This window comes from Sus scrofa, chromosome 13 (genome assembly GCF_054392235.1).
Source record: "Sus scrofa isolate SSC_HxYL_T2T_F1_AM1 chromosome 13, Sscrofa_HxYL_maternal_Yorkshire_Landrace_v2.0, whole genome shotgun sequence".
In the NCBI taxonomy this organism is placed as follows: Eukaryota; Metazoa; Chordata; class Mammalia; order Artiodactyla; family Suidae; genus Sus; species Sus scrofa.
The window spans coordinates 187,516,281-187,526,935 of record NC_139395.1 but is presented as its reverse complement, the minus strand read 5'-3'; the positions used below and the strand labels follow the sequence as shown (position 1 = coordinate 187,526,935).

General features: G+C 34.2%; 1 pseudogene; it reads right to left on the bottom strand.

The window, feature by feature from the left end:
- Positions 1-286: 286 nt before the first annotated feature.
- Positions 287-940, bottom strand: LOC110256363 (non-selective voltage-gated ion channel VDAC1 pseudogene; annotated as a pseudogene).
- Positions 941-10,655: the final 9,715 nt, after the last annotated feature.

Sequence of the window (10,655 nt, the reverse complement as noted above, 5' to 3'; positions counted from 1 at the left end):
TCGGCTTCCATTTGAAGTCATCTCTAGGTAAAAAAGAAACCAGACATCTTTCGAGGATCCAGCAAGCTCCCCCCAGGTCTACAGTTGAAAGGGCCTTTTTGGAATTGGGTTTCTTCTGCACCTCTGAAAGGGCAACACCCTAAAGCTGAATTATCTTTAACCTGGAAGTCCATCATGATATTTAACAATACTCGCATCCAGACATACAACATTAAAAGGTACACTAGATTCTGAAGCTAGGTATGCTGCAAAATAGTTTAAAATTAAGTGATTGTACAGTATTTCTTTATGCTTGAAACTCCAGTCCTAGACCAAGATTGTGTCCCACAGCCACCAGCGTTGGCATTCTTGCCATCAAGCAGTGCTGACAATGTGAGTTTGATACCTGGCTTTAGGGTCTGACTATATCCTAAACCTACCAGAATGGTGTTGTTCACTTTAGCCAAGAAGCAGGCGTCAGGGTTGTCTGGTACTTGGCTGCTATTCCAAAGCAAGTATTACTGTTTCCTGCTGTCCAGGCAAGATTAAAAGCAGTCTCCAACTTCTTTTTCACCTTCTGATGAATGGAGCCACCAAAATCTGTTCCCTCATTTACATTAGTGTGAAGCTGGAACTCAACGGTCTTGTAGCCAACCCCAAAGCTACTCTGGGTCACTTGAGTCTTTGTGGTCTCAAAATTCATCTGGCAACCTGCCAGTCAGCCCTCATAACCCAGCACAAGAGCACCCCCAGTAGAAGGCCCAGAAATGTGGAAATCCACGTTGCAGTCCAGCTTGATGTGCTCCTGCTTCTACCCTGTCTTGATTTTGGCATTTTTTTTTCCCCTAGTGTTTGGTGAGAAAGATGCCGTGAAACCCAATGCCACCACTTCTGAGGAGAAAATGGCTGTGCCTACCACGTATGCTGATCTTGGCAAATCTGCCAGAGATGTCTTCACCATGGGCTATGGATTTGGCTTAATAAAACTTGATTTAAAAACAAAATCTGAGAATGCACTTGAATTTACAAGCTCAGGTTTGGCCAACATGGAAACCACCAAAGTGATGGGCAGTCTGGAAACTAAGTACTGATGGACCGAATATGGTCGGTCGTTTACAGAGGAAGGGGAACACTGGTGCACAGTAGGAACAGAGATTATTGTGTAAGATCAGCTTGCACAGGGACTGAAGCTGACCATCTTATTTGTTTTACTCCCTAATTGGTCTATCTGCCTCTACTTTGGGGTCTTCAGTATAGTTTGCACAAATTGAATGATCTTTGAGTTTCTCAAATAAGGTCATGCCACAGTTCTCTTCAGCATCATCTAACATCTTCTCATCACATTCAGAATGAAAGTAAAATTCTGAAAAAGGCTTATTACACCCTATATTATTTGTTAGTTGTATCTTACTATCTCTCTTAGTTTATATTAAGCATATCTCTTTCCACATAGCCACACTTGTCTCCCGGCTCTCCTTGTAACATGCCAAGGGCTTGTCTCTTCTCTACCTGGAAGACTTTTCTCAAAGACAGCTATGGTAAGCCACCTCCCTCACATCAATACTGAAATATTACTTTTTTCAGTGATTTCTTTCAAATAATACTTCCCTCTGTACTAAGTAATTTTCTATTCTGTCTCCCTGCTTTATCTTTCTTCATATCAGATGTATATGAAAAAAATATGTAGTTTATTTTTTAAATTTTGTAGCTTGTACACTGAAATAGAAGTTCTAAGAGGGAGCAGGGGTATGTGTCTATTTTGTTTATAATTTGTATTATTAGCTCCTGAAACAATAACCTATATGTTAACTCTTCTCCACATAACAATAATATGGGGGGTTTGTGCCCAAACTTTTGAAGCACAGACAGAAATTAATTGCCAACACTAGAGAAAAGAGAAAATGCTGAATGTTATGTGTGATCCAGGAGCTGTTGGAATTTTGTCTGGGTGGTCTTTTTTCTTCAGGAAGCTTCCATTAATGCTGGCTAAGTGCCAGAGAGTTGTGTATAGGTCTTTCTGTCAATTCCTGACAATGGGCAATTCCTGCATGCTTTAGCTTTAAGAAATGGTTGCAGCAGTGGCTATGGCCTCTGTGCACCCCAATTATCATCTCTTCCTTCATGCCTTAGAAGAGGAAGTATAGGGATGCTTAAGTTGCCTGGCATGGGCAAGAGTGCACTGGTGTAAAAGTAGGTGCTCTAGTGCTTTCTGTGATGTGTGCCTGCTAACTACTGAAGATACCTACCAACCACCAAGTGCTGAGTTGCAACCCAGCCTGGGTGTCCTGCACATCACTGATACCACTGGGAGCCACAGCTTCCCAGGCCTGAAGCAACTCACTATTGCCAGGGACCCACACTTCCATCCTGGTTTATTCAGGCACCAAGAAGCAAACCCTGGAGGAGCTGGAGCCAGTCTATGAAATGATCTGTGAGATTAAAGGCAACAATCTGCGTAAGTACCCTATAATGCTCTTGAGCATCAAGTGCCATGAGAGCCACTGGGTGCAGGAAGTGAGGGATGGTGGTACTTATGCAATGGAGTAGAATTGCACCTTCATGAAGACATCTGTCCAAACTGATGTCAATTTGTAGGAGGTTTTATATGCTTTTGAACCATAAGAGGAAGCTTACTGTCTGCCTCTAGTCTTCCAGTCTTCCAGAGGAAATCCCAGATGCTTAAGACAGACAAGAATCTGCTTGGCAAGTGCATTATCACGTGATAATATTTCTCTTTTGGATATTGAGTTGTATGAACTGTTTACATATTTTGGATATTAATCCCTTAATGGCTATAATATTTGCAAATATTTTTCCCATTTTGCAGGCTGTCATCATTTTTTCAATGGTTTCCTCTGCTATGCAAAAATGCTAATTAGATCCCATTTGTTTATTTTTATCTTTGTATCTTTTGCTTTAGGAACAGAGTCAAATGAATATTGCTGCAATTTATGTCAAAAGTGCTCTATGTTCTTTTCTAAGAGTTTTAGGTTTCAAGTCTTTAAAATAATTTTTAAAATGATATATTTTAGTCTTTAAAACACTTTCATTTTATTATTTTTGATAAAAGTTAATATTATACTTTTTGATATTTGTGTCATATATTTAATTTCCCTTCAATTATCTCATTATTTTATAGGAGCACATTTATTTCTATTGATATAAAGATACTACAAAGATAATATAGTTCTTATGCCCTTTCCATCTTTTATGTAAACATATTTTAAGCGTTAATTTATTTTAGTATTTTTACTATCACATTATATTAAATATTGTTTAAGAAATTTTGATCTGTATCTGCAATCATATAATACTAACACCTCAATTTCTTAAATTGTTTGTCACAACCATATAATCACTATGGCATAAAACAATCCTGCCATTAAGATCACAATGCTTAGAACCAACTGATGAACAATAAATATCTTTTATAAAGAAAGGCTCTGCCTTCTTTTGATTGAGGCTCATTTTATGCTAGTATGTATATTCTCTTTCCCTGGCAACATAGATGAATATATATGATATGTCACTTGCCTTGAAGAGGCTTTCAGTCCATTCTTAGATTGTCAGTTTCAGATGGATTATGACTATCACTTTTTGAGGTGACTTTCAACAAATATGTGAATATTGTGAGATAAACAAAAAAATAACATACATCCTTGATTAATTTTAAAGAATCAGTGCAGACATAAACACATCAGCAAATCACGGGTATGATCAAGAGCTCATCATTCGTTGTAAATTACCAGCATAATTCAATCCAATGCTGACTGATACTAAATCACATTATTCTAAATATAAAGTGAGTAATATTTCAAGAGCTTATTAAATATGTTATGAAACGTATTTATTCACCCTAATAGTTTCTATACTTCCCACTATAAGCACTACATTCTCTGAAAGAGTCTTTTGTGAATGTCATTCAGGTATACCTTTAGAATCACCTGGCAAGCATTTTGAACTTTCCCACATCTCTATGAGTGCAATCAGTCCTGATGTATAGAGGCTTCCCATAGGACTCAGACTAACTGAGAAACACTGTCTAAATGACCAACAGATTTTTATAAATGCAAATACAAAAATCATAACTATTTCCTTTAGATATAGTTTTTCCTGTATAAATCTTATCATAGATTGATTATATACTGCTTTCATGTTAAATACTAAACAGGAATGTCTTTGGTTTCATAGATTTTCCTAATCCCTCTTTTAGAATTGCCTATGATACTATTAAATTGTGTCCGTTAGGATGATATTATGCTGTGGTATATAGCCAAAGCATATTGTCCATTAATTCATTACTCTTCTAGTTCATAAACTTCCCTGTAAGTAAAGAACATGCATATTTTCAATAAGCCTGATGGAGGAGATGAAAGATTTCTCTTTCATCTTTGGACTTTTTGAGACGCCTTAATGTACTAAAAAGCAAGAAGAATTATCTAACATTTGGCTCTATTGGTCAAGTTTTCAATGGCTTACAGTTATTTAAGATACATGTACATATGTATGTGTGTATGTATTTCACTGTACTTTATTTACTGTACTTCAATATTGCACACATTGTAATTGAACATTTCCTTCATGAATTACCTAGAAAAAAATTCCTTAACTAAATCAACTGTAATTGCTAGCCACTCCTAAAGCACAGGTCCAAATGATATTATCTAATTATCAAGTCATTTCTAAAAATTCTATTCAAGAAAAATTATAGACAATTTTAGAATTTTATAAGTAAAGATTTTTGGAAGTATAAATGATATTATATTCTCCTAAATGTATTAAAACATACAAAAATATAAAAACATAAGTTATTTATATTAGCATAGGTGGATCTTTTCAGAATAAGTAAATGAGGGATAAATGCAATAATAAAGAATACCTGTTTCCTATCTAATTTGAGTTAATATATATGAGTTAATTTACATTTGAACTAAAATCTTAATTTGGTTTCTACAAAATATCTTGCTGGGGATTTGATTAAAACTGTATTTCTGTTTGGAGAGAATTTCATTTCAAAAGTTCTAAATTCCATTAATTTATACCTTCTTTGATTACTCTCACCGGTCTCTTCAGCATACAGAATTTACATATGTTTGTTAGGTTTATACCTCACTTTTAAACGACTTCATGTGCTTTAGTAAATGATAAGTCTCTCAATTATAATTCCCAATTATTCATTATCAGTATTGAGAAATACCATCATCTTTTATGCCTTATATTCTCTGATGCTGTTCCTGATAAATTCACTTATTAAAGTTTCTCATATTTGTTGAAAAATATAAATGTAGATGTTTCTTCTGTGGTAGCATTCTTTGTTCTTTTTAAATCTCTACATCTTTTTTTCTTTTTTTACCTTATTGTACTTATGAGGCTCTAAAGATATTGATTAGGTGGGCTGACACTGGGCATTCTGGCTTTCTTCCTAAGTGTAAGGGCAAATAATTAATTTTTCAACTTTAATGTTATCTGTAGAGATTGTTTGTTTGTAAATGCCACATTGTGTTAAAGTTTTATATAATTCTGAATTTGCTGAGCCTTTTTTAATGTAATTAATGAATGCTTAATTTTGCAAGTGCCTTTCTGCATCTACTGGTTCTTTACATGTGTCTCCTCCAAATTTGATTTTTTTTCATCTTCATTCAATTGAAAACAGTTTTACATTTCACTTGTAATTCTGTATTTGGCCAATAGATTATATTGAAGTATAGCTAATTACAAAATACTGTAATTATCACAGTTATTTTTTCAGCTTTAAAAAAATTTTTTTTGGTGTAGTTGATTGACAAGGCTGTATTAGCTTCAAAGGTTATTTTAGTATTGCTTTTTAGCTTAATTCCAGGTGGACAAGGAACATTCTTTATATAAAGTCTTTTTAAGTTTTTGAGATGTGTTTAACACACAGAAGATGATCTACCTGAGTGAATCACATACATCTAAAGAAAACATGTATTTTGCTGTTGTTGGGTGGGGTTTTCTAAAAATGTAAATTAAGTCTACTGATGAGTTTGTATAATGTGTGTTTTATTTTTGTTTCCATGATGTGGATTGTTGGTTTGTTTTTCAGCATTTATGTTTATGTTTTATAATTTCTATTTATTGGTTTAAATTCACCATCATTAATGCATGGTGTCTACTTTTACCACTAGAGCATTTAATATATTAATTATAGTCATGTGAAATTTATATATTGTAATGTTAATATCAGAGCCATCTATAAGCCTGGTTCAGGGTCTGAGTTTGTCTACTGCTTTGACTCTTAATAACAGGTTGCTGTGCTCATAACAGAGGTGGTCACTTTCCACACTCTTGTTTCTACCCCAGTGTTGTAACAATTTTGCTGCGACTTTGCACTTTCTAGCCTAATGGTGACTTTTAGAGGTTATTCTCTACATACGGATTCAAACTTGTTCTCAGTCTCAGAAGAGGGCCATTATCAGTGGCCTTGCCTAGTTTTTCTACTGTCAGCTATCATCTAATTTGTATCTCTGGTAGTTACTACAGGAGAAAGTATTTCCTGCTCCTCCCCCTGTTGTAGGAAACTTCTAATTCTATTAGCATAGAATCTCTGGTTCAGTATTCTCACCTCTATGAGAAGAGGTTTCTTTTCCTCAAACTTTCTTGCAACTACAGGTGGTTTTTATGCTGGCCCTGGCAATAACAGCATTTCTCCCCCTTCTCAGGTGGCATAAGGCTGCTGACTCATAATGGATAAGGGTTTGTGTAGAGTTTGTATATTTCTTGTTGATCTTCTCTTTTAGGATAGCACTACCCTGTGAAGCTTCTCCAATCTATGCCCTGTTTGCCAATCATTTTTGTGCAATTCATGGAGAAGATGGATGACTGTATCTCTGGTTTCAAATGTTTCTATACCCTTATGCTAGCCAACACTTGGAGTATAGCAATTTATAAAAATTTTAATTTAATTACTTTGACCCGTTTTATGGCCTACAGCACCTCTTCCTCCCATGTTTTGCCATAGGTGAATAATGGCTTTGTCTTGTCTCTTATAAAGGGGCTCATAATTCCTTAGATTTAAGTCTGTTTTTCTTCCCTGCAACTCTATTAGTTGCAAGATAAAATATGACTTACTTTACACATATTTTTATTGTATTATTTATTATTATTTCAAGCTTTATAAACCCTAACAGAAGTGGAATGAATTCTGGCTGATTGTAAGGTTTCTCTTTGTCTTTAAATTGCAACATACTATTGTACATGCTTATGATTAATTTTCTTTATATTTCTCCTGCTTAGAGATGGTTGATATTCCTTTATTTGTGGCTTTATGTCTTTCACCAGTTTTTGAAAATTTGCAGTCATTATGCCATCAAATTATACTTTTGCACATTCTCATTTTGTTTGTTTTCTGTATTCCAATTAAATATATGTTAGATCATGTTCCAAATGTTCCTTCCACTCTTCTATTTGTACCTTTTTCTTTTACATTTTGCCTCTATTTGAATACAGTATATTCCCTTGCCTTGACTTTTTTACTTTGTCCAAGATGCTGAATACCATCTGAATATTAATTTCAGTTTTAAAGTGATGTTAGGATATCCTTGCAATGTTCTTGATATTTTATTTTTAATTTTCTAAAAATATTTATTATGATCATATTTTGTCAGTATCTGTTAACTATATATTTTGGATTACTTACTTTTCATAACATCCTGTGATTTTGGATTTCTAACATATGGTTCTGTTTTCATGCATGATTTTAAAGTATAAAATGAATATGAGAATTGGTAAATTGTACTATTTTTCATCATATGTAGATGGGTTTTAGTTCCTCTCACTAAAGGTAGAGCCTATTTCTCTGACATTGAAATTAGAATTGAACATGTTACCAATTTGGTTGGTAAACATAGTGAACATGGTATAAGTACAAGTTTTAAGTCATTCTGTATGGACTTTATTGTCTTTTACTTCTACCATTATTATGAATGCACCCTAAATTGCCACTAGCCACAAAAAAAATGTGGATAAGACTTGAATCTAACCAATGATCAGGAATCAGGCTCAGCTGAACCAAGTCTATAAAAGACAAAAGTATATACATTGGAACTTATGAATATAAGAATAAGTGATTGTTTCTGGCATTAAACTTTGCTATGCTTTACTATACAATCTTGTGGTAACAACAGTTGACTGTTGCAGCAAAGAAATGTTAAAAAAAAAAAAAAAACAACTCTGAACTGTTATCTTCTCTACTGAATATCCACGCTTCTTTTGGAAAGTTGATAGAGAATATTACCTCAATCTAGCCACATTTGCTTGTACTTCTAAGGTGTATTTCTTCAGAATATTACCTGAAAGCTATAGATTATTCCGAAGGCTCATTAACCTTAGCTATTTATCTTCCTGCCAAGAAAATAGTACTCCCTCTCTCTCTCTCCTTAATTTACAACTGCTTCTTTCATCTGGATTTCTTTTAATGCAGCCCCTGTGCCCCTAGACACACACACACATACACAAACACACACAGACTTGGAGGTGACAAATACCTAGGAAAATTGTGTTCTGAACAATGGATCTGTTGGCCTGCAACTCTCTTTCCTCTAGGATCTTGGCTCTCCAAGCCCCAGCTATCTTAATAGTCCTATATTTCAATTTCTGTCTCCCCATAAATTTCATGTAGTTGTTTCTTATTTAGACAATGTGGTCTACACCAATAATCAACAAACTCAAAAAAGAAAAAAATATCAACAGAAAAATGTAAGGCTCACCTCACTTAATTTTCATTATATTATGGTCTCTTAGATTCACTCTGATTTGGTTGCCCTCCAATACCTCAAAGAGGGTTTTTCTTGCTGTTGTTGCAAATAATACTAATAATAACAATAATAATCTAGCTCTTTAGATATTCTGAGTAGAAGTATTAGTTTGATATGAGCTTTACAGTATATCTAAAAGCAGTCATTTATTTTTCTTTCTAAGGTAATCTTTATTTCTTTCTTTGTGGCTAATAGGCTTTTGTCACTTTTTCTAGATGTACTGTTTTCTCACTACACTGCATCAAGCTGAGAATTTATTTTTATTTATTTTGCTTGGAAATCAGCATGTGCTTTTTACTGAAAAACACATGACTCTCTTTGGTTCTGGAAATTTAGTAATTATCATTTCCAGTATTTCTTATCTGCCATGTTATGTATTTTATACCATTAAAACTACATTTGGACAAATTATACAGTTTATCTATTTCTTGTTTATGCTTCTTAAGTTCTTTTATGATCCATAATGCTAATATAAAACACTGCTGCCAAGTTTAGGGATAAGAATCCTTAAGACAGTTTAATCCTTTTATTTGGGTAGTTAGCTAGAGTGATATAATGACTAATATATTAAAGTGTAATGTGTCTATATGTGTGTTAATGTGCATCATAATATTTAGTAGGACAGTAAAACACTTTTAATAAAAGAATTCAGCTGATAGAAGTGCTTGCCATGTTTAGATACCACAAAAAATGACAAAGGCAGTATCTACATAAAGACAACAGAAAATCTGGCAAGGACTACAAAACCACAGATGGTTGTAGGTGGCAGTCTCTTAGCAGCAGAAACAGATTTTCCTGAGAAAACATTTCATCAAAACTTTGCTTTGAACCAGTCTGTTCTGCCATATTGAGGACAACATTCAGGGAAAAAATCTTTGCTAACATACAGTCAGCAGAAGTTGGAAACTGTTTATGTGGTGGTTATACTCTGAAGTGGAGGAGATGATAAATGTAGAGTCCTAACCTTATTTCTATCATGCAGTCGTGACTACAGAAAGACCTAAGAAAAATAGGACACTAGGTAAAGCACTTTCAGAGATCAGCTTTTCTGCCAATGTCCTACCATCCCTTCAGTTGTTTTCTCTTGTTCTGGACCCCCAGAATTCACTGTCTTCAACCAATCATGAAGGATCTATAGTTTCGAAACAAATGTTTACAATGACAAAATTTTGTGTTTATACTTTCCTCATAAAGTCTTAGAATTTGAAATAAGATAAATTCTTATACTAATTTACTTAATCCCACTGATACATCTTGGAAAATCAGAAATAAGCCAAAGCAAACTGCTTGTCTCTTAGAAATACTATAATGCTGACATTTTTTATTATAATAATGCTTGCTGTGACTGTAGACATGTTTATGGCTTATTGTTTAGCCATTGTAGGAAACTGTAGATAACATTATCTACAGTTGGTAAATAAGAATACAGTTAAATGTGGGCTTTAACTATCAGACAATATTCCTAGTACTTTCAGTCTTACCCTGTTTTGGAAGTGCACTATTTTCTCTTTGATTGAAGTAAAACAAACAAAATAGTGTATTGTAGTAGTTATGATTATAGGCAGTGTACTAGGTGAACGTTCTAAACCTCAACTTATCCGTAAGTAAAATAAATACTAATTTTCCATCTCATTAGGTTTTATAAGCAAAAATTGGAAAACATATATGAAACACTTAACATCAGATACAATTAAGCATTCAAAAACAGAAATAATAGCTACCAATGTTCTTAAAGTTATGAATAATGAAAAGATTTTAAAATTGTTATATGTAGACTGGAAACAGCCATGGGGACCCCCCCCCCCCAATCCCTGAGACCTGGCCCTGCCCATCAGCAAGTCAAGACTAGGTCTGGGATTCCTTAGGCCCCTCAACCAGCTTAGGATCTGGCCTCACCCACCA